This window comes from Salmo trutta, chromosome 36 (assembly GCF_901001165.1).
Source record: "Salmo trutta chromosome 36, fSalTru1.1, whole genome shotgun sequence".
Taxonomy (NCBI): Eukaryota; Metazoa; Chordata; class Actinopteri; order Salmoniformes; family Salmonidae; genus Salmo; species Salmo trutta.
Window position 1 is genome coordinate 29,276,907 of NC_042992.1, and position 24,880 is coordinate 29,301,786.

At 43.3% G+C, this 24,880-nt stretch overlaps 1 protein-coding gene and 1 long non-coding RNA gene across 2 annotated transcripts in view; both read left to right on the forward strand.

The window, feature by feature from the left end:
* LOC115176124 (uncharacterized) overlaps positions 1-24,880 on the forward strand; it is a 145,424-nt gene that overhangs the window by 79,759 nt on the left and 40,785 nt on the right. The gene's annotated exons all lie outside the window — the stretch shown is intronic.
* On the forward strand, positions 8,499-10,441 carry LOC115175807 (uncharacterized). The gene is made up of 2 exons (XR_003872104.1): positions 8,499-9,027; positions 10,302-10,441. It is a non-coding gene; the product is annotated as an uncharacterized LOC115175807 (long non-coding RNA).

Genomic DNA, 24,880 nt, shown 5'->3' on the forward strand with positions numbered 1-24,880 from the left:
CAAGCTAGCACTGTTCATTGAGGACTAGAATGTAGCCCGCAACGTGGCTAGCCATTGTGGCTGGGACCGCAGATTGTCACGGGTTTGTGGCTGTCTAGATCCCTGCTGTTTGTTGTGTTCAATCTTCCCTGTGACCTGCCATGTCTGGAACTGCGAGCAGTAACAGCGTAACCTATGTTGCTAGCTACCATGGCAAAGACGAAAGCCGGCGGGAGTATTGTTGAGGACAGTGGTGTCTCCCTATCACAAGTGAAGGATCTTTTAAACAAACAAAAAGAGTCCAGGACCTGAAGAACAGTTTGCAGTTCTCCCAGGGTCAGCTCGACGAGGTGAAACAGGAGAACGGCAAGATGACAGCAATCGTAAGTCATTGAGAGAGGACATCAGTTATGCGTGTGAATCCATGATAACAATGACGGGTAAATCTCGAGGGACAATCAAGGCGGAACAACATGTTTGTGGACGGAATTGCAGAATCCCCACATGAGACCTGGATGAAGTCTGAGGAACATATATCTTCCTCAACAAGGACTATCCTGAAGCTGTGCGCCAGAAGAGGAAAGAACTTATCCTAGCCATGAAAGCTGTCAGAGCGCGGGGGACATTGCTTACATCCGCTATGACAGGCTCATTGTCCACCCTCCCTCTCAAAAGCCTGGAAGGGATGAGAGAGCTTCAACCCCACAGCACACACACACACACACACCAATTGATTAACCTCTCTAGGGTAGGGGGCAGTATTTGCACGGCCGGATAAAAGACGTACCCGATTTAATCTGGTTATTACTACTGCCCAGAAACTAGAATATGCATATAATTGTTTGATTTGGATAGAAAACACCCGAAAGTTTCTAAAACTGTTGGTGGTGTCTGTGAGTATAACAGAACTCATATGGCAGGCAAAAACCTGAGAAGATTCTGTACAGGAAGTGCCCTCTCTGACCATTTCTTGGCCTTCTACACTCTCTTTATTGAAAACTGAGGATCTCTGCTGTAACGTGACACTTCCTACGGCTCCCATAGGCTCTCAGAAGGCGGCAGAACGTTGAATGATGACTTTGCAGCCCATGGCTGAAAAACAGTAGCGCATTTGGTAAGTGGTCGATCTGAGAACAATGAGACGGGGGCGCGCGTGCACGTGAAGAGTCCATTTTAGATTTTCAGTCTTTGAACGAAAACAGGGTTTCCCGGTCGGAATATTATCGCTTTTTTTAACGAGAAAAATCGCATAAAAATTGATTTTAAACAGCGTTTGACATGCTTCGAAGTACGGTAATGGAATATTTAGAAATGTTTTGTCACGATACACGCCGGGCGCGTAACCCTTCTTTACCCTTCGAATAGTGTCTTGAACGCATGAACAAAACAGAGGATATTTGAACATAACTATGGATTATTTTGAACCAAACCAACATTTGTTATTGAAGTAGAAGTCCTGGGAGTGCATTCTGACGAAGAACAGCAAAGGTAATCCAATTTTTCTTATAGTAAATCTGAGTTTGGTGAGTGCCAAACTTGGTGGGTGTCAAAATAGCTAGCCCGTGATGGCGAGCTATCTACTCAGAATATTGCAAAATGTGCTTTTGCCGAAAAGCTATTTTAAAATCGGCCATAGCGATTGCATAAAGGAGTTCTGTATCTATAATTCTTAAAATAATTGTTATGTTTTTTGTGAACGTTTTTTTGTGAGTAATTTAGTAAATTCATCGGATGTTTGCGGTGGGTATGCTAGTTCTGAACGTCACATGCTAATGTAAAAAGCAGTTTTTTGGTATAAATATAAACTTGATTGAACAAAACATGCATGTATTGTATAACATAATGTCCTAGGAGTGTTATCTGATGAAGATCATCAAAGGTTAGTGCTGCATTTAGCTGTGGTTTGGGTTTATGTGACATTATATGCTAGCTTGAAAAATGGGTGGGTACTCTGCTGACATAATCTAATGTTTTGCTTTTGTTGTAAAGCCTTTTTGAAATCGGACAGTGTGGTTAGATTAACGAGAGTCTTGTCTTTAAAATGGTGTAAAATAGTGATATGTTTGAGAAATTGAAGTAATAGCATTTCTAAGGTATTTGAATATCGCGCCATGGGATTCCACTGGCTGTTGAGTTGGTGGGACGCAAGCTAGAGGTTAATAATGCCACTTTAATAATGTTTACATATCTTGCGTTACTCATCCCATATGTATATACTGTATTTTATACCATCTATTGCATCTTGCCTATGCCACTCAGTCATTGCTCATCCATATATGTATATATTCTTATTCCATCCCTTTACTTAGATTTGTGTCTATTTGGTAGTTGTTGTGGAATTGTTAGATTACTTGCTAGATATTGCTGTACCGCCGGAACTAGAAGCAGAAGCATTTCTCTAAACTCGCAATAACATCTGCTAACCATGTGTATGTGACCAATAACATTTGATTTGATTTTGTACTGTTAGAGTTCAGTGCAGCCTTTGATATTGTAACCTGTTGTTGAAGAAATGTATGTATTATGGCTTTTCAACCCTTGCCATGTCATGTATTCAGAGCTATCTATCTAATAGAACTCAACGGGTTTTCTTTAATGGAAGCTTCTCTAATGTCAAACATGTGAAGTGTGGTGTAGCACAGGGCAGCTCTCTAAAACCTCTACTCTTTTCTATTTTTACCAATGACCTGCCACTGGCATTATACAAAGCACGTGTGTCCATGTATGTTGATGATTCAACCATATACGCATCAGCAACCACAGCTAATGAAGTCACTGGAAACCTTAGCAAATACTTGCTGTATGTTTTGGAATGGGTGGCCAGTAATAAACTGGTGCTGAACATCTCTAAAAATAAGAGCATTGTATTTGGTACAAATCATTCCTTAAGTTCTAGACTTCAATCTGGTAATGAATGGTGTGGCTGTTGAACAAGTTGAGGTTACTAAATTACTTGGTGTTACCTTTTAGATTGGAAACTGTCATGGTCAAAACATATAGATTCAATGGTTGTAAAGATGGGGAGAGGTCTGTCCATAATAAAGAGATGCTCTGCTTTTTTGACACCACACTCCAAAAAGCAAGTTCTGCAGGCTCTAGTTTTGTCTTATCTTGTTTATTGTCCAGTCGTGTGGTCCAGTGCTGCAAGGAAAGACCTAGTTAAGCTGCAGCTGGCCCAGAACAGAGCGGCACGTCTTGCTCTTCATTGTAATTGGAAGGCCTGCTATAAATATTATGCATGCCAGTCTCTCTTGGCTAAGAGTTAAGGAGAGACAGACTACATCACTTCTTTTTATAATAAATATTTATCCCAAATTGTTTGCATAGTCAACTTACACACAGCTCTGACAAACACAATTACCCCACCAGACATGCCACCAGTGGTCTTTTCACAGTCCCCAAATACAGAACAAATTCAAGAAAGTGTACAGTTTAATATAGGGCCATTATTGCATGAAACTCCATTCCATCTCATATTGCTCAAGTGAACAGCAAACCTGGTTTAAAAAAACAGATTAAGCAACTCCTCACAGCACAACGTCTCTCCCCTATTTGACCTCGATAGTTAGTGTGTATGTATTGGTATTGATATGTAGGCTACGTGTGCCTTTTTACATGTATTTTTTTATAACGTAGTTCTGTCCTTGACCTGTTCTTGTCTATTAATGTTCTATATTATGTCATGTTTCATGTTTTGTGTGGACCCCAGGAAGAGTAGCTGCTGCTTTTGCAACAGCTAAAGGGGATCCTAATGAAATACCAAAATACTTTGCTCTGTTGATCTTTCCCTCGATCCTGACTAGTCTCTGCCGCTGAAAACATCCCCACAGCATGATGCTGCCACCACCATGCTTCACTGTAGGGATGGTGCCAGGTTTCCTCAAGATGTAACGCTTGGCATTCAGGCCAAATAGTTCAATCTTGGTTACATCAGACCAGAGAATCTTGTTTCCCATGGTCTGAGAGTCCTTTAGGTGTATTTTAGCAAACTCCAAGCGGGCTGTCATGTGCCTTTTGCTGAGGAGTGGCTTCCGTCTGGCCACTCTACCATAAAGGCCTGATTGGTGGAGTGCTGCAGAGATGGTTGTCCTTCTGGAAGGTTCTCCCATCTCCACAGAGGAACTCTGAAGCTCTGTCAGAGTGACCATCGGGTTCTTGGTCACCTCCCTGATCAAGGCCCTTCTCCAATCAAGTTGTAGAAACATCTCAAGGATGATCAATTTCGAGTCTCATAGCAAAGGGTCTGAATACTTAAAAAACAGTTTTCGCTTTGTCATTATGGGGTATTGTGTGTAGATTGATGAGTATTTTTTTTTATTTAATCCATTTTAGAATAAGACTGTATCGTAACAAAATGTGGAAAAAGTCAAGGGGTCTGACTACTTTCCTAATGCACTGTATACATTCTGAACAAAATGATAAGTGCAACATGTAAAGTGTTGGTACCAATTTTAAAACTTCTTCAGGATTGATGGGTCCCCCACTGGATGGTTGAGCTAACGTAGGCTAATGCAATTAGCATGAGGTTGTAAGTAACAAGAAAATTTCACAGGACATAGACATATCTGATATTGTTAAGCTAACTGCACTGTCCAATTTACAGTAGCTATTACAGTGAAATAATACCATGCTATTGTTTGAGGAGAGTGCACAGTTATGAACTTGAAAAGTTATTAATAAACTAATTAGGCACATTTGGGCAGTCTTGAACCATACAATGGTTCATTGGATCAGTCTAAACCTTTGCACATGCACTGCTGCCATCTAGTGGCCAAAATCTAAATTGTGCCTGGGCTGGAATAATACATTATGGCCTTTCTCTTGCATTTCAAAGATGATGGTACAAAAAAAAAATGTTATTTTCTTTGTATTCTCTTTTACCAGATCTAATGTGTTATATTCTCCTACATTCATTTCACATTTCCTTTCAAATGGTATCAAGAATATGCATATCCTTGATTCAATGCCGGAGCTACAGGCAGTTAGATTTGGGCATGTCATTTTAGGTGAACATTTTTAAAAATGGTTCGATCCTTTAGAGGTTATTAATTAATGAGCTGGAATAAAAGGTCCCAGAAATGTTCCATACACACAAAAGCTTATTTCACTCAAATTTTGTGCACAGATTTGTTTACTTCCCTTTTAGTGAGCATTTCTCCTTTGCCAAAATAATCCATCCACCTGACAGGTGTGGCATATCAAGAAGCTAATTGAACAGAATGATCATTATCACAGGTGCACCTTGTCCTGGGGGAAATGAAAGGCCACTCTAAAATATGCTGTGTTGTCACACAACACAATGCCACAGATGTCTCAAGTTTTGAGGGAGTGTGCAATTGGCATGCTGATTGTAGGAATATCCACCAGAACTGTTGCCAGAGAATTTAATGTTAATTTCTCTACCCTAAGCCACCTCCAACATTGTTTTAGAGTTTGCATACTCACCAGACATGTCACCCATTGAGCATGTTTGGGCTGTTCTGGATCGTTGTGTACGACAGCATGTTCCAGTCCCGTCAATATCCAGCTACTTAATACTGCCATTGAATATGAGTGGGACAACATTCCACAGGCCACAATCAACAGCCTGATCAACTCTATGCAAAGGAGATGTATTGCGCTGCATGATGCAAATCGTGGTCACACCAGATACTGACTGGTTTTCTGATCCACATCGCTACCTTTTTTAAGGTATCTGTTGCCAACAGATGCATATCTGTATTCACAGTCATGTGAAATCCATAGATTAGCGTCTAATGATTTTATTTCAATTAACTGATTTCCTTATATGAACTGTGTAACTCAATAAAATATTTGAAATTGTTGCATGTTGCGTTTATATTTTTGTACAGTGTATATTATTCTTATTAACAAAAGTTCAACTCACTATAAATCTGGAAATCCAAGATGATTTCCTCTGTTGTTCGGTTCACCATGTGGGGTCATTGTGACCCTCAATCATAGTTAGCTGCTGATTACAAAGTACCTTGACATCTCTTTTGTTAGAGATTCATGAACGGAATCTACCTTTAAAAGAAACAGCTACGTTATGTTAGTTAAAATATATTGGAATTAGCAAGTATGTGAGTGTAGGACTGTTAGATAAAAAAAAGTCTGGGTGATCACTTTAGGCCACTGATGAAATAAAATTAATGGCTCAAAAGTTAAGCAAATTATGTGTAATTAAGCAAGTTTTGGGCTATAGAAAATCTTGAAAAATGTTTGTCACCTGACCAGTTTTCAATACAAGAAGGTCAGTAACTGGGGAACTAACAATTGTAATTATACTCTCAAAGAGATTCACCTACCCATCTTTTGTCCCTCCCTTTTTCACATTATGTTTTGTCCCTCCCACAAGTTTTCTTCAGAAAACCTAACCAGTTTTCTTTCACCTGACCGGTTTTCAATAACCCGGCAGTATCTTGTGGAAAAAACAAAAGCAATATTATCCATATACTGCATATTATTATATAACATAGCAGTGACCCCACCACTTTTGAAAACAGATGGGGAATGAGGCTGGATAAATGTATGCAAGGAAATTCATGGATGCAAGGAATGACCGTCAATGAAGTAAAAATGATGAGGACCAAGGCAGTCTTCAAAATATTGAAATGCCTTTATTGTAGTGTAGTTTCATGTTCAATAGAACAAATAAAATAAAAATATTTGAACACCTTTCATCATTATAGCAGTCGTCAGGCAGAGATACAAGTAACCACTGTGATTATTATTATTTGACCCTGCTGGTCATTGTCACGTCCTGACCAGTTTAGGTATTATTTGTATTGTAGTTTGGTCAGGATGTGGCAGAGGGTATTTGTTTTGGTTGGTTCGGGGTGGTTGGTTGTGTTTAGGGTGTGTGATTTGTTAGTTCTGGGTGTTGGGTATGTTCTAGATTGTATTTTCTACGTTCTGTCTAGTTTAGTTTTTCTATGTTTAGGTTTGGGTGTGGACTCTCAATTGGAGGCAGGTGTTTCTATTTTCCTCTGATTGAGAGTCCTGTATATAGGTATGTGTTTGGGGTTGTTAATTGTGGGTAGTTGTATTTCGCACTGCTGTTATTATTGTAGCCTGTGAAACTGTCGTTCTTTGTTTTCCGTGTTCACGTTTATTTAATAAATTATAATGATGAGCACGCAACCCGCTGTGCCTTGGTCCTCTCTCTCCTACGACAGCCGTTACAGTCATCTATGAACATTTCAACATCTCAGCCATGTTCTGTTATAATCTCCACCTGGCACAGCCAGAAGAGGACTGGCCCTAGGTTCTGGCCTTTCTAGGGAGTTTTTCCTAGCCACTGTGCTTCTACACCTGCATTGCTTGCTGTTTGGGGTTTTAGGCTGGGTTTCTGTACAGCACTTTGTGACATCAGCTGATGTAAGAAGGGATTTATAAATACATTTGATTTGAATTAAATAAAAATGCAATATTCTGTTATGTAATATTATAACAAACCAAACCAGTGTTCAATCAACCATGATTATAAAGGGTTTGGCAAGTCACAGAATTAGTCATCTGTGGACAGCAACAGCTAAGACAATAGTAAATGATCAGAAACGTGAAATCACAGTTCACGTATCCAAAATAGTGCTAAGTGTAAGTGTAAGAGTAGGTTGTACAATTCACATCTGATAAATATAAATTGTTGCGGATTGTTACAATTGGGGTCCCTGCAATATGTTTGGTTCGGAGTTCAACATAGGTTGGCGGTCTCTCAATAGCCATTTTGTACGGCTCACATCCTTAGGTTGTCCCCTGTCCTGGGGAAATGTAACCACTCAAATTCATAGACTGTTATGGATGCAAGAATTAAAACTTACCAATCCCAGATTGTCCATTTAAAGACTGCCCAATCACTTTTTTAATTAAAAAGGTTTTTATTCAGCCACGAGATAAAGATTTATATTAATTTCTCCAAAAATATTATCTGTGAAGTCTAAAAATTAAAGGGTAGCACACAAAAGTAATAGACAGAATGTCAGAATGATTATTATTAAAAAATATATATATTTTCTAGCAGGCACACACGGATGTTTTGGTGTCAATCTTCAGTTTAAGTAATCAATGTTAAATCATTTTAGCATCTGAAAAAAAGTGCCATACAAATATATTATTCTTATTAATACAATTAATGAAGTCCAACTCTGCATAAAACTAGAAATCTGGAAACCCAAGATGATTTCCTCCATTGTTGAACTCACCATGTGGGGTCATTGTGATCCTCAGTCATAGTTGCAGCTGATTACAAAGTACCTTGGCATCTCTTTTGTTAGGGATTCATTAACTGAATCTACTGATTATATAAACAGCTAGGTGATGTTAATAATATATATATACGAATTAGCAGGCGTGTGAGTGTAGGACTGTTAAATAGAAAAAGGCTGAATTATAACCTTAGTCCACTGACTAAATAAAAGTACGTTTTTGACTATAGAAAATGTAAACTAAATTTAAATTGTTGCCTGACCAGTTTTCAATACAATAAGGTCATTAAGTGGGGAAAACGAAATTGTTATTATACTCGCAAACCGATTCACCTGCCCATATTTCGTTCCTCCCTTTTTCATATTATCTTTTGTCCCTCCCCAAAATTTTTGTCATAACACCTAACCAGTTTTCTTTCACCTGACCAGTTTTCAATACCACGTCAGTATCTTGGGAAAAAACAAAAACAGTATTATCCACCATACCTTTCACATGCATTCACCCGCCCATCCATTGTCCCTCCCTTTTTTCATAATCTTTATCTTATATTTTGTGCCTCCCAAAATATTTACGTCACTTGAAAGTTGAAGAATTTGTGGCATCAAAACAGCCCTGGAGTAATATAAATAGAAACTAGAAAAACATTGGCATGACAGTGTACATATGAACAGTTCAATTGTAAGCTTGAAATGGCAAACACAACTGCATGGATAATAACATTTTAGAGTGGATAGAAGCTAGATATTGTGATTGTTTATTGTCATTGACCAATTCCTTCCTCAATTGATATTTGGAGAAATTACAGAAATAAGGAGACTGGCAGTAAAGTGTTTTCTGTAGGTAAGTAATGACCTTTACTGTATAATGTAATATATACATGGAAAAGGTTTGATTTTTTTTACATTTTATTTGCACACAGTAAAAAAAATATAAAATATAACACAAGGTATGTACACATGTCACATGAGGAAGAGAAACCCAAAATGGGCTTATAAGAAAGGATACAAATCCTAAATGGATAATGTAAATAAAAAACATAGAAACTATGAAGTTTATGGTTATTATGTATGTGTTAAAAATGAAAACTTATCCACTTTTGATGAACTACAACTATTACTGTCACAGAATATATATAGGATTCAGAAATTCTGGCAGACCATTTGGAAACTTGAAATTACTTTTCCTCTTTTATGAAGTAACGGTTACATGATTTAAGTGATATACATTCATCAGTATAATGTATAGATGTGGATTCCTTTCAAAATAATTAAGTACGCTTACAGTATTGTTGTGTGTGAGAGGATATTAAGCATAATTATTTATCCCCGTCTTCTTTATACGAATACAATAACATGTAGCCAAGTCCTGTGCTGTCATAATGAATGACACAAACATATCTCCCATCTAAATCTACCACCTTCCATATGTTTTTTAAGCAGAAAAAGGCTGATTTCTCTTGACAAAATGCAACCCTAATGTATTATTAGATTTATTATGTGTTATATTTGGAAAAATACTCCACTTTTGATGAACTGAACCTATTACTGTCACATAATATGTATAGGTTTCAGAGTGAATTGCTGGGTGCTGGTAGACTGTTTGAAAACTAGAAATTACTTTTCTTCTTTTATGAAGTAACATCATTGACGTGCTGCAGTAAAAGGCAGATTTCTCATAGAAAGAATACAACACAAATTTTAATTTTCCTATAAAATTTCACTAGGGTGTATAAATCCCGTGTGGCTCAGTTGGTAGAGCATGCTGTTTGCAACGCCAGGGTTGTGGGTTTGATTCCCACAGGGGACCAGTATGGAAAAAATGTATGAAATGTATGCATTCACTACTATAAGTTGCTTTGGATAAGAGTGTCTGCTAAATGACTAAAACATATTTTTTTTTAAATCCATTTTTACAGCAGCCTACTATACAAAAAAGTATAGAAAACTTTTTGAGATCTTTATACCGCTTGATCTGGCACACCTAAATGAATTCAAGTGCATACGTTTCCTTACCAAGTTACACATTAAGTTTAACTTGAATGGAGTCCACCATTGCACATTAATAGTGGTTCATATGAACAGTCAATAAAACTGATATTTTTTATTTCTGTTCAGAAAACAACTGCATCAACTGGGTTCAAAATGAAGGCACAGAAAGTGACAGCTACTTTCACCATGGGTATGTAGTACACTAAATTTCATGTTTTACTAAATGCTAACTTCATGTCAACTAGTGTATTAATCCTGAATCAAAATATAAATGATCAGAAAGGCAGGATGGTGACAGAAAATACCATATCCAATTTGGATAATGTAATTAAATCATCAAATGAAATGTATTCATAAATCCCTTCTTACATCAGCTGATGTAAGCCCAATTGTAACAATCCGCAACAATTTATATTTATCAGATGTGAATTGTACAACCTACTCTTACACTTACACTTAGCACTATTTTGGATACGTGAACTGTGATTTCACGTTTCTGATCATTTACTATTGTCTTAGCTGTTGCTGTAACAGATGACTAATTCTGTGACTTGCCAAACCCTTTATAATCATGGTTGATTGAACACTGGTTTGGTTTGTTATGATATTACGTAACAGAATATTGCATTTTTATTTAAATCAAATCAAACGTATTTAGAAATCCCTTCGTACATCAGCTGATGTCACAAAGTGCTGTACAGAAACCCAGCCCAAAACACCAAACAGCAAGCAATGCAGGTGTAGAAGCACAGTGGCTAGGAAAAACTCCCTAGAAAGGCCAGAACCTAGGAAGAAACCTAGAGAGGAACCAGGCTATGAGGGGGGGCCAGTCATCTTCTGGCTGTGCCGGGTGGAGATTATAACAGAACATGGCTAAGATGTTCAAGTGTTCATAGATGACCAGCAGGGTCAAATAATAATAATCACAGTGGTTGCCGAGGGTGCAACAGGTCAGCACCTCAGGAGTAAATGTCAGTTGGCTTTTCATAGCCGATCATTCAGAGTATCTCAACCGCTCCTTCTGTCTCTAGAGAGTTGAAAACAGCAGGTCTGGGACAGGTAGCACGTCCGGTGAACAGGTCAGGGTTCCATAGCCGCAGGCAGAACAGTTGAAACTGGAGCAGCAGCACGGCCAGGTGGACTGGGGACAGCAAGGAGTCATCAAGCCAGGTAGTCCTCAGGCATGGTCCTTGGGCTCAGAGCTCGAGAGAGAGAAAAAGATAGAGAGAAAGAAAGATAGAATTAGAGAGAGCATACTTACATTCACACAGGACCCTGGATAAGACAGGAGAAATACTCCAGATATAACAGACTGACCCTAGCCCCCCGACTCACAAACTACTGCAGCATAAATACTGGGGGCTGAGACAGGAGGGGTCGGGAGACACTGTGGCCCCATCCGACGATACCACTGGGCAGGGCCAAACAGGCAGGATATAAGCCTACCGACTTTGCTAAAGCACAGCCCACACACCACTAGAGGGATATCTTCAACCACCAACTTACCATCCTGAGACAAGGCCGAGTATAGCCCACAAAGCTCTCTGCCACTGCACAAAACAAGGGGGGGCGCCAACCCAATTATTGTCACGTCCTGACCATAGTAAGTGGTTATTTTCTATGGTAGAGTAGGTCAGAGTGTGACAGGGGGTGTTTGTCTATGTTTTGTATTTCTTTGTTCAGTTTCTAGTTTTGTATTTCTATGTTGGTTTTGTTTGGTATGATCTCCAATTAGAGGCAGCTGGTCGTCGTTGTCTCTAAATGGAGGTCATATTTAAGTTGATGTTTGTCCCACCTGTTTTTGTGGGTGATTATTTGTGAGTAGTGTTTGTTTCTCCTCTGCGTCACGTTTTGTTATTTTGTAGATTTCAGTTATTTGATGTATTGCATACTTTTCCCAGATTAAATAAATATGTGGAACGAAACACACGCTGCACTTTGGTCCGATCCTTTCGACAGCCGTGACAGAATCACCCACCACCAAAGGACCAAGCAGCGTGGTATGGATCAGCAAGACAAATGGACTTGGGAGGAGATATTGGACGGGAAAGGACCCTGGAGGCAGGCTAGGGAGTATCTCCGTCCTAAGGAGGAGATTGAGGCAGCAAGAGCGGAGCGACGATACTACGAGGCGCTATATCCACCAAGAGGCAAGTGCGAGAGGCACCCCCAAATAATTTTTTTTTTGGGGGGGGGGGCACACGGGGAGATTGGCAGAGTCAGGTTGGAGACATGAGCCAACTCCCCGTGCTTACCGTGGGGAGCATGTGACCGAGCAGGCACAGTGTTATGCGGTGATGCGCACTGTGTCGCCAGTGCACACTCACAGCCCGGTGTGCTCGGTGCAAGCTCCTCACCGTTGCCGTGCTAGAGTTGGCCGTCAGCCAGGAAGAAGTGCGCCAGCTCAGCGTATCTGGTCTCCAGTGTGTCTCTTCGGCCCAGGTTATCCTGCGCCTGCTCTACGCAGGGTACCCGCCATTCACCAGCACAGCCCAGTTCGTCCTGTGCCAGCGCTCCGCCCTTGCTGGGCTCAAATAACCATCCAGCCAGGACGGGGTGTGCCAGCCCTAAGCTCCAGACCTCCAGTGTGCCTCCACGGCCCAGTATACCCTGTGCCTGCCCTGCGCACCCAGTCTCCTGTGCGTCTCCCCAGTCCGGTGAGACCGGTTCCAGCTCCACGTATGAAGCCTCTAGTGATGATCAATGGTCCGAAGCCTCCAGTGATGATCCATGGCCCGGAGCCTGTAGTGATAATCCATGGCATGAAGCCTCCAGTGATGATCCATGGCCCAGAGCCTGTAGGGATGATCCATGGCACGAAGCCTCCAGTGATGATCCATGGCCCGGAGCCTGTAGGGATGATCCATGGCATGAAGCCTCCTGTGATAATCCATGGCCTGGAGCCTCCAGTGATGGTCCATGGCACAAAGCCTCCAGTGATGATCCATGGCACGGAACCTGTAGTGATGATCCATGTCACGGAGCCTGCCGTGACGGTTCCCAGTCCGGAACATACAGAGACGCTCTCCAGTCCGGAGCCTCCAGCGACGCTCTCCAGTCCGGAGCCTCCAGCGACGCTCTCCAGTCCGGAGCCTCCAGCGACGCTCTCCAGTCCGGAGCCTCCAGCGACGCTCTCCAGTCCGGAGCCTCCAGCGACGCTCCCTAGTCCTGAGCCTCCAGCGACACTCCCCAGTCCGGAGCCTCCAGCGACGCTCCCCAGTCCGGAGCCTCCAGCGACGCTCCCCAGTCCGGAGCCTCCAGCGACGCTCCGCAGCCCGGAGCCTTCAGCGGCGGCCTGCAGCCCGGAGTCTTCAGCGGCGGCCTGCAGCCCGGAATCTCCAGCGGCGGCCTGCAGCCCGGAATCTCCAGCGGCGGCCTGCAGCCCGGAGTCTTCAGCGCCGGCCTGCAGCCCAGAACCTCCAGCGGCGGCCTGCAGCCCAGAACCTCCAGCGGCGGCCTGCAACCCAGAGCCTCCGGCGATGATCTACAGTCCGGTGGTACAGAAGCAGAGGGATCAGCGGGTGGAGCTGAGGTTACGCCTCGAACCCGAGCCGCCTCCTCCACGTGGGGATGCGCTGGATAAGAAGGTTCTGGGTACTGCACCTGAGCCGCCATAGACATTAGTCACCCACCCTACCCTCCCTTTGTGTTTTTGTTATTTGGGGGGGGTGTTGTTTGTTTTTTGTTGTTGTTTTTTTTGTAGGTGCGGTCGGAGTCCGCACCTTTGGGGGGGGGGGAGGTACTGTCACGTCCTGACCATAGTAAGTGGTTATTTTCTATGGTAGAGTAGATCAGGGCATGACAGGGGGTGTTTGTCTATGGTTTGTATTTCTATGTTGGTTTTGTTTGGTATGATCTCCAATTAGAGGCAGCTGGTCATCGTTGTCTCTAATTGGAGGTCATATTTAAGTTGATGTTTGTCCCACCTGTTTTTGTGGGTGATTGTTTGTGAGTAGTGTTTGTTTCTCCTCTGCGTCACGGTTTGTTATTTTGTAGATTTCAGTTATTTGATGTATAGCATTGTTTTCATGTATTAAATAAATATGTGGAACGAAACACACGCTGCACTTTGGTCCGATCCTTTCGACAGCCGTGACAATTATTCTAATGAGCAATGATGTATTTTTTTTGCATATGATGTTACAATGCATATGATTTTTTTCAAAATATGTTTCTATTTTGACATTTAGTGTGGGAAATTTGAAATGTTGCCTAATCTAATGTCAAATGTCACACCTCGTTTAAATACATACATATTAAAATGGAAAATGACTAAAGTGTAAGAGGTAAACATAATCACACTGCTATATATTACTTTAATTATATTAACACACTACTGTAATGAAAACAGTGATATCTTATAAACAAACAAAAAATATAACTCAAGTGTGTTAATCTCAGTAAGGTATTATCAGTGCCTTTAGAAATTATTCACACCCTTTCACTTTTTCCATGTTGTTGAATTCCAGCCTGAATTTAGGATGGATTAAATTGAGATTTTTATGTCACTGGCCTCGACTCAATACCCGATAATGTCAAAGTGGAGTCATGTTTTTCAATTTTTTTAAACAATGTAATAAAAAATGAAATGCTGAAATGTCTTGAGTTTATAAGTATTCAACCTCTTTCGCTATGGCAAGCCTAAATAAGTTCAGGAGTAAAAATGTGATTTACAAGTCACATAATAAGTTGCAAGGACTCACTCTGTGTGCAATAATAGTGTTTAACATGATTTTTGAGTGACTAACTCATCTCTGTACCCCACACATACAATTATCTGTCAGTTCTCGAGCAGTGAATCTCAAACACATATTCAACCACAAAGACCAGGAAGGTTTTCCAATGCCTCGCAAAAAAAAGCAGACATTGAATATCCCTTTGAGCATGGTGAAGTTATTAATTCATCTTTAGAAGGTGTATCCATACACCCAGTCACTACAAAGATTCAGGCATCCTTCCTAGTGAAGTTGAAAGAGAGGAAGGAAAACGCTCAGGGATTTCACCATCAGGCCAATGGTAACTTTGAAACAGTTTAATGGCTGTGATAGGAGAAAACTGAGGATGGATCAACAACATTGTAGTTAATCCACAATACTAACCTAATTGACAGAGTGAAAAGACAGAAGCCTATACAGAATATTCAATTCACTTTTTGTCCTGAATACAAAGTGTTATGTTTGGGGCAAATCCAATACAACACATTACTGAGTACCACTCCATATTTTCAAGCATAGTTGTAGCTGCATCATGTTATGGGTATGCTTAGAATCATTAAGGACTGGGGAGTTTTTAAGGATAAAAAAGAAATGGAATGGAGCTAAGAGCAGGTGAAATCCTAGAGGAAAATCTGGTTTCCACCAGACACTGGGAGATGAATTCACATTTCAGCAGGACAATAACCTAAAAAGGAAGGTGAAATCTACACTGAAGTTGCTAATCAAGAAGACAGTGTGAATGTTCCAGTTCTGACTTGAATCTACTTGAAAATCTATGGAAATGGTTGTCTGGCAATGATCAACAACCAATTTGACAGAGCTTGAAGAATTTTGAAAAGAATAATGAGTAAATGTTGCACAATCCAGGTGTGGAAAGCTCTTAGAGACTGACAAAAGGTGTTTCTACAAAGTATTGACTCCGGTGTGAACACTTATGCAAATGAGATATTTCTGTATTTTATTTTCAATACATTTGAAAAATGTTCTTAACATGTTTTCACTTTGTCGTTGTGGCTTATTGTGTGTAGATGGGTAAGAATTAAATATTTTTTAATACATTTTGAATTCAGGCTGTAACACAACAAAATGTGGAATAAGTCAAGTGGTATGAACACTTTCTTCAGGCATTGTAGGTAATATCCTTAACAATCAATTACATTTTTACATCATTATTTATTTTCTGAAAAAATAGGGAGTGTGGCTACAAATTATAATTATTTATTTTATATGAAAATAAGCAGAATATTTAGAAACTGCACCATCCTGATGAAGAGTAATCTTGGAAATATTGATATTGTGCGCAATAAACAATTTAACCCTTCATCTCACAAACCACAGTGTTCTTATGTTGGATTATCCATGGAGTTTCTACCACAACCGCATCTTCTACAACTGCAGATCTAATTATGAAAAGTACAACTACAGCTCTTATTACGACAACAACAACTGAAGCTCCTACGGCAACAACTGTAGCTCCTACGACAACTGCAGCTCCTACGACAACTGCAGCTCCAACGACAACTACAACTGCAGTTCCTAATACAACTGAAGCTCCTATGACCACTACCACAGTAGAACCTACAACGACAACTGTAGCTCCTACAGCAACAAATGTAGCTCCTACTACTACTACAACTACAGCCCCTACTACGACTGTAGATCCTACGGACACTACAAAGGTAACACCTACAATGACCACTGTAGCTCCCAGGACACCTGCAGCTCCTTCGACAACTGAAGCTCTGACGACAACAACTGCTGCTCCTACGACCACTACAACTCCAGAACCTACTACGACAGAACCTACCCCTACGACTGCTACGACTGCAGAACTTACCATGACAACCAGTGCAGCTCCACCTACACCAACTACTGTTCTTATGACCACAGCAAATGCAGCACCTTCTACAACAACTACAACTTCAGCTCCTACGACAACCACTGCAGCCCTAACTACAACAACTGCTGCTCCTACGACCACTACAACTCCAGAACCTACTACGACAGAACCTACTCTTACGACTTCTACGACTGCAGCACCTTCTACAACAACTACAACTTCAGCTCCTACGACAACCACAACAACAACTGTAGCTGCCACGACAACTGCAGCTCCTACAACAACTTTACCATCTACTTCAACCACAGCAGCTGCCCCTACGACAACCACTGCAGCCCTTACTACAACAACTGCTGCTCCTACGACCACTACAACTCCAGAACCTACTACGACAGAACCTACTCTTACGACTGTTACGACTGCAGAACTTACCACGACAACCAGTGCAGCTCCTACTACAACATCTGCTGCTCCAACTACCACTACAACTCCAGAACCTATTTCGACAACTACTGTTGCTCCTGCTACAACAACTGCTATTCTTACAACCACTGCGACTGCAGCACCTTCTACAACAACTACAACTTCAGCTCCTACGACAACCACAACAGCAACACCTACAACAACTGTAGCTCACACGACAACTGCAGCTCCCACGACCACTACACCTGCTATAATTACTACAACAATCACAACTACAACTCCTGCTACGACAACTGTAGCTTCTATGTTACCCACAGCAGCTGCCTCTACGACAACCACTGCAGCTTTAAGTACTACAACTGCTGCTCCAACGACCACTACAACTCCAGAACCTATTATGACAACCACTGCATCTCCTGCTACAACAACTGCTATTCTTACAACCACTGCGAATGCAGCACCTTCTACAACAATCGCAACTTCAGGTCTTACGACAACCACAACAGCTACACCTACAATAACTGTAGCTCCCACGACAACTGCATCTCCTACAACAACTTTAGCATTTACTTCAACCACAGCAGCTGCCCCTACGACAACCACTGCAGCCCTAACAACAACAACTGCTTCTCCTACGACCACTACAACTCCAGAACCTACTCCTACGACTGCTACGACTGCAGAACCTACCACGACAACCAGTGAAGCTCCTGCTACAACAACTGCTATTCATACGACCAGTACGACTACAGCACCTTCTACAACAACTACAACTTCAGCTCCTACGACAACCACAACAACAGCACCTACTACAACAACTGCAGTTCCAACAACTGCAGCTCCCACGACCACTACACCTGCTATAATTACTACAACAATCACAACTACAACTCCTGCTACGACAACTGTAGCTTCTACGTCAACCACAGCAGCTGTCTCAACGACAACCACTGCAGCTTTAAGTACTACAACTGCTGCTCCAACGACAACTACAACTCCAGAACCTATTATGACAACCACTGCAGCTCCTGCTACAACAACTGCTATTCTTACAACCACTGCGACTGCAGCACCTTCTACAACAATCGCAACTTCAGGTCTTACGACAACCACAACAGCTACACCTACAACAACTGCTGCTCCTACGACCACTACAACTCCAGAACCTACTACGACAGAACCTACTCTTACCACTGTTACGACTACAGAACTTACCACGACAACCAGTGCAGCTCCTACTACAACATCTGCTGCTCCAACTACCACTACAACTCCAGAACCTATTTCGACAACTACTGCATCTCCTGCTACAACAACTGCTATTCTTACAACCACTGCGACTGCAGCACCTTCTACAACAACTGCAACTTCAGGTCTTACGACAACCACAACAGCAACACCTACAACAACTGTAGCTCCCACGACAACTGCAGCTCCTACAACAATTGAAGCATTTACTTCAACCACAGCAGCTGCCCCTACGACAACCACTGCAGCCCTAACAACAATAACTGCTTCTCCTACGACCACTACAACTCCAGAACCTACTCCTACGACTGCTACGACTGCAGAACCTACCACGACAACCAGTGCAGCTCCTGCTACAACAACTGCTATTCATACGACCACTACAACTGCAGCACCTACTACAACAACTACAACTTCTGCTCCTACGACAACCACAACAACTGTAGCTGCCACGACAAATGCAGCTCCTACAACAACTTCAGCATCTACTTCAACCACAGCAGCTGCCCCTACGACAACCACTGCAGCCCTAACAACAACAACTTCTTCTCCTACGACCACTACAACTCCAGAACCTACTCCTACGACTGCTACGACTGCAGAACCTACCACGACAACCAGTGCAGCTCCTGCTACAACAACTGCTATTCATACGACCACTACGACTGCAGCACCTTCTACAACAACTACAACTTCAGCTCCTACGACAACCACAACAACAACTGTAGCTGCCACGACAAATGCAGCTCCTACAACAACTTTAGCATCTACTTCAACCACAGCAGCTGCCCCTACGACAACCACTGCAGCCCTAACAACAACAACTGCTTCTCCTACGACCACTACAACTCCAGAACCTACTCCTACGACTGCTACGACTGCAGAACCTACCACGACAACCAGTGCAGCTCCTGCTACAACAACTGCTATTCATACGACCACTACGACTGCAGCACCTTCTACAACAACTACAACTTCAGCTCCTACGACAACCACAACAACAACTGTAGCTGCCACGACAACTGCAGCTCCTACAACAACTTTAGCATCTACTTCAACCACAGCAGCTGCCCCTACGACAACCACTGCAGCCCTAACTACAACAACTGCTGCTCCTACGACCACTACAACTCCAGAACCTACTACGACAGAACCTACTCTTACGACTGTTACGACTGCAGAACTTACCACGACAACCAGTGCAGCTCCTACTACAACATCTGCTGCTCCAACTACCACTACAACTCCAGAACCTATTTCGACAACTACTGCATCTCCTGCTACAACAACTGCTATTCTTACAACCACTGCGACTGCAGCACCTTCTACAACAACCGCAACTTCAGGTCTTACGACAACCACAACAGCAACACCTACAACAACTGTAGCTCCCACGACAACTGCAGCTCCTACAACAATTGAAGCATTTACTTCAACCACAGCAGCTGCCCCTACGACAACCACTGCAGCCCTAACAACATCAACTGCTTCTCCTACGACCACTACAACTCCAGAACCTACTCCTACGACTGCTACGACTGCAGAACCTACCACGACAACCAGTGCAGCTCCTGCTACAACAACTGCTATTCATACGACCACTACGACTGCAGCACCTTCTACAACAACTACAACTTCAGCTCCTACGACAACCACAACAACAACTGTAGCTGCCACGACAAATGCAGCTCCTACAACAACTTTAGCATCTACTTCAACCACAGCAGCTGCCCCTACGACAACCACTGCAGCCCTAACAACAACAACTGCTTCTCCTACGACCACTACAACTCCAGAACCTACTCCCACGACTGCTACGACTGCAGAACCTACCACGACAACCAGTGCAGCTCCTGCTACAACAACTGCTATTCATACGACCACTACGACTGCAGCACCTTCTACAACAACTACAACTTCAGCTCCTACGACAACCACAACTGTAGCTGCCACGACAACTGCAGCTCCTACAACAACTTTTGCATCTACTTCAACCACAGCAGCTGCCCCTACGACAACAACTGCAGCCCTAACTACAACAACTGCTGCTCCTACGACCACTACAACTCCAGAACCTACTACGACAGAACCTACTCTTACGACTGCTACGACTGCAGAACTTACCACGACAACCAGTGCAGCTCCTACTACAACAACTGCTGCTCCAACTACCACTACAACTCCAGAACCTATTTCGATAACTACTGTAGCTCCTGCTACAACAACTGCTATTCTTACAACCACTGCGACTGCAGCACCTTCTACAACAACCGCAACTTCAGGTCTTACAACAACCACAACAGCAACACCTACAACAACTGTAGCTCCCACGACAACTGCAGCTCCTACAACAATTGAAGCATTTACTTCAACCACAGCAGCTGCCCCTACGACAACCACTGCAGCCCTAACAACAACAACTTCTTCTCCTACGACCACTACAACTCCAGAACCTACTCCTACGACTGCAGAACCTACCACGACAACCAGTGCAGCTCCTGCTACAACAACTGCTATTCATACGACCACTACGACTGCAGCACCTTCTACAACAACTACAACTTCAGCTCCTACGACAACCACAACAACAACTGTAGCTGCCACGACAAATGCAGCTCCTACAACAACTTTAGCATCTACTTCAACCACAGCAGCTGCCCCTACGACAACCACTGCAGCCCTAACTACAACAACTGCTGCTCCTACGACCACTACAACTCCAGAACCTACTACGACAGAACCTACTCTTACGACTGTTACGACTACAGAACTTACCACGACAACCAGTGCAGCTCCTACTACAACATCTGCTGCTCCAACTACCACTACAACTCCAGAACCTATTTCGACAACTACTGCATCTCCTGCTACAACAACTGCTATTCTTACAACCACTGCGACTGCAGCACCTTCTACAACAACCGCAACTTCAGGTCTTACGACAACCACAACAGCAACACCTACAACAACTGTAGCTCCCACGACAACTGCAGCTCCTACAACAATTGAAGCATTTACTTCAACCACAGCAGCTGCCCCTACGACAACCACTGCAGCCCTAACAACATCAACTGCTTCTCCTACGACCACTACAACTCCAGAACCTACTCCTACGACTGCTACGACTGCAGAACCTACCACGACAACCAGTGCAGCTCCTGCTACAACAACTGCTATTCATACGACCACTACGACTGCAGCACCTTCTACAACAACTACAACTTCAGCTCCTACGACAACCACAACAACAACTGTAGCTGCCACGACAAATGCAGCTCCTACAACAACTTTAGCATCTACTTCAACCACAGCAGCTGCCACTACGACAACCACTGCAGCCCTATCTACAACAACTGCTGCTCCTACGACCACTACAACTCCAGAACCTACTACGACAGAACCTACTCTTACGACTGTTACGACTGCAGAACTTACCACGACAACCAGTGCAGCTCCTACTACAACATCTGCTGCTCCAACTACCACTACAACTCCAGAACCTATTTCGACAACTACTGCATCTCCTGCTACAACAACTGCTATTCTTACAACCACTGCGACTGCAGCACCTTCTACAACAACCGCAACTTCAGGTCTTACGACAACCACAACAGCAACACCTACAACAACTGTAGCTCCCACGACAACTGCAGCTCCTACAACAATTGAAGCATTTACTTCAACCACAGCAGCTGCCCCTACGACAACCACTGCAGCCCTAACAACAACAACTGCTTCTCCTACGACCACTACAACTCCAGAACCTACTCCTACGACTGCTACGACTGCAGAACTTACCACGACAACCAGTGCAGCTCCTGCTACAACAACTGCTATTCATACGACCACTACGACTGCAGCACCTTCTACAACAACTACAACTTCAGCTCCTACGACAACCACAACAACAACTGTAGCTGCCACGACAAATGCAGCTCCTACAACAACTTTAGCATCTACTTCAACCACAGCAGCTGGCCCTACGACAACCACTGCAGCCCTAACTACAACAACTGCTGCTCCTACGACCACTACAACTCCAGAACCTACTACGACAGAACCTACTCTTACGACTGTTACGACTGCAGAACTTACCACGACAACCAGTGCAGCTCCTACTACAACATCTGCTGCTCCAACTACCACTACAACTCCAGAACCTATTTCGACAACTACTGCATCTCCTGCTACAACAACTGCTATTCTTACAACCACTGCGACTGCAGCACCTTCTACAACAACCGCAACTTCAGGTCTTACGACAACCACAACAGCAACACCTACAACAACTGTAGCTCCCAAGACAACTGCAGCTCCTACAACAATTGTAGCATTTACTTCAACCACAGCAGCTGCCCCTACGACAACCACTGCAGCCCTAACAACAACAACTGCTTCTCCTACGACCACTACAACTCCAGAACCTACTCCTACGACTGCTACGACTGCAGAACCTACCACGACAACCAGTGCAGCTCCTGCTACAACAACTGCTATTCATACGACCACTACAACTGCAGCACCTACTACAACAACTACAACTTCTGCTCCTACGACAACCACAACAACAACTGTAGCTGCCACGACAAATGCAGCTCCTACAACACCTTCAGCATCTACTTCAACCACAGCAGCTGCCCCTACGACAACCACTGCAGCCCTAACAACAACAACTTCTTCTCCTACGACCACTACAACTCCAGAACCTACTCCTACGACTGCTACGACTGCAGAACCTACCACGACAACCAGTGCAGCTCCTGCTACAACAACTGCTATTCATACGACCACTACGACTGCAGCACCTTCTACAACAACTACAACTTCAGCTCCTACGACAACCACAACAACAACTGTAGCTGCCACGACAAATGCAGCTCCTACAACAACTTTAGCATCTACTTCAACCACAGCAGCTGCCCCTACGACAACCACTGCAGCCCTAACAACAACAACTGCTTCTCCTACGACCACTACAACTCCAGAACCTACTCCTACGACTGCTACGACTGCAGAACCTACCACGACAACCAGTGCAGCTCCTGCTACAACAACTGCTATTCATACGACCACTACGACTGCAGCACCTTCTACAACAACTACAACTTCAGCTCCTACGACAACCACAACAACAACTGTAGCTGCCACGACAAATGCAGCTCCTACAACAACTTTAGCATCTACTTCAACCACAGCAGCTGCCCCTACGACAACCACTGCAGCCCTAACTACAACAACTGCTGCTCCTACAACCACTACAACTCCAGAACCTACTACGACAGAACCTACTCTTACGACTGTTACGACTACAGAACTTACCACGACAACCAGTGCAGCTCCTACTACAACATCTGCTGCTCCAACTACCACTACAACTCCAGAACCTATTTCGACAACTACTGCATCTCCTGCTACAACAACTGCTATTCTTACAACCACTGCGACTGCAGCACCTTCTACAACAACCGCAACTTCAGGTCTTACGACAACCACAACAGCAACACCTACAACAACTGTAGCTCCCACGACAACTGCAGCTCTTACAACAATTGAAGCATTTACTTCAACCACAGCAGCTGCCCCTACGACAACCACTGCAGCCCTAACAACATCAACTGCTTCTCCTACGACCACTACAACTCCAGAACCTACTCCTACGACTGCTACGACTGCAGAACCTACCACGACAACCAGTGCAGCTCCTGCTACAACAACTGCTATTCATACGACCACTACGACTGCAGCACCTTCTACAACAACTACAACTTCAGCTCCTACGACAACCACAACAACAACTGTAGCTGCCACGACAAATGCAGCTCCTACAACAACTTTAGCATCTACTTCAACCACAGCAGCTGCCCCTACGACAACCACTGCAGCCCTAACAACAACAACTGCTTCTCCTACGACCACTACAACTCCAGAACCTACTCCCACGACTGCTACGACTGCAGAACCTACCACGACAACCAGTGCAGCTCCTGCTACAACTGCTATTCATACGACCACTACGATTGCAGCACCTTCTACAACAACTACAACTTCAGCTCCTACGACAACCACAACTGTAGCTGCCACGACAACTGCAGCTCCTACAACAACTTTAGCATCTACTTCAACCACAGCAGCTGCCCCTACGACAACCACTGCAGCCCTAACTACAACAACTGCTGCTCCTACGACCACTACAACTCCAGAACCTACTACGACAGAACCTACTCTTACGACTGTTACGACTACAGAACTTACCACGACAACCAGTGCAGCTCCTACTACAACATCTGCTGCTCCAACTACCACTACAACTCCAGAACCTATTTCGACAACTACTGCATCTCCTGCTACAACAACTGCTATTCTTACAACCACTGCGACTGCAGCACCTTCTACAACAACCGCAACTTCAGGTCTTACGACAACCACAACAGCAACACCTACAACAACTGTAGCTCCCACGACAACTGCAGCTCCTACAA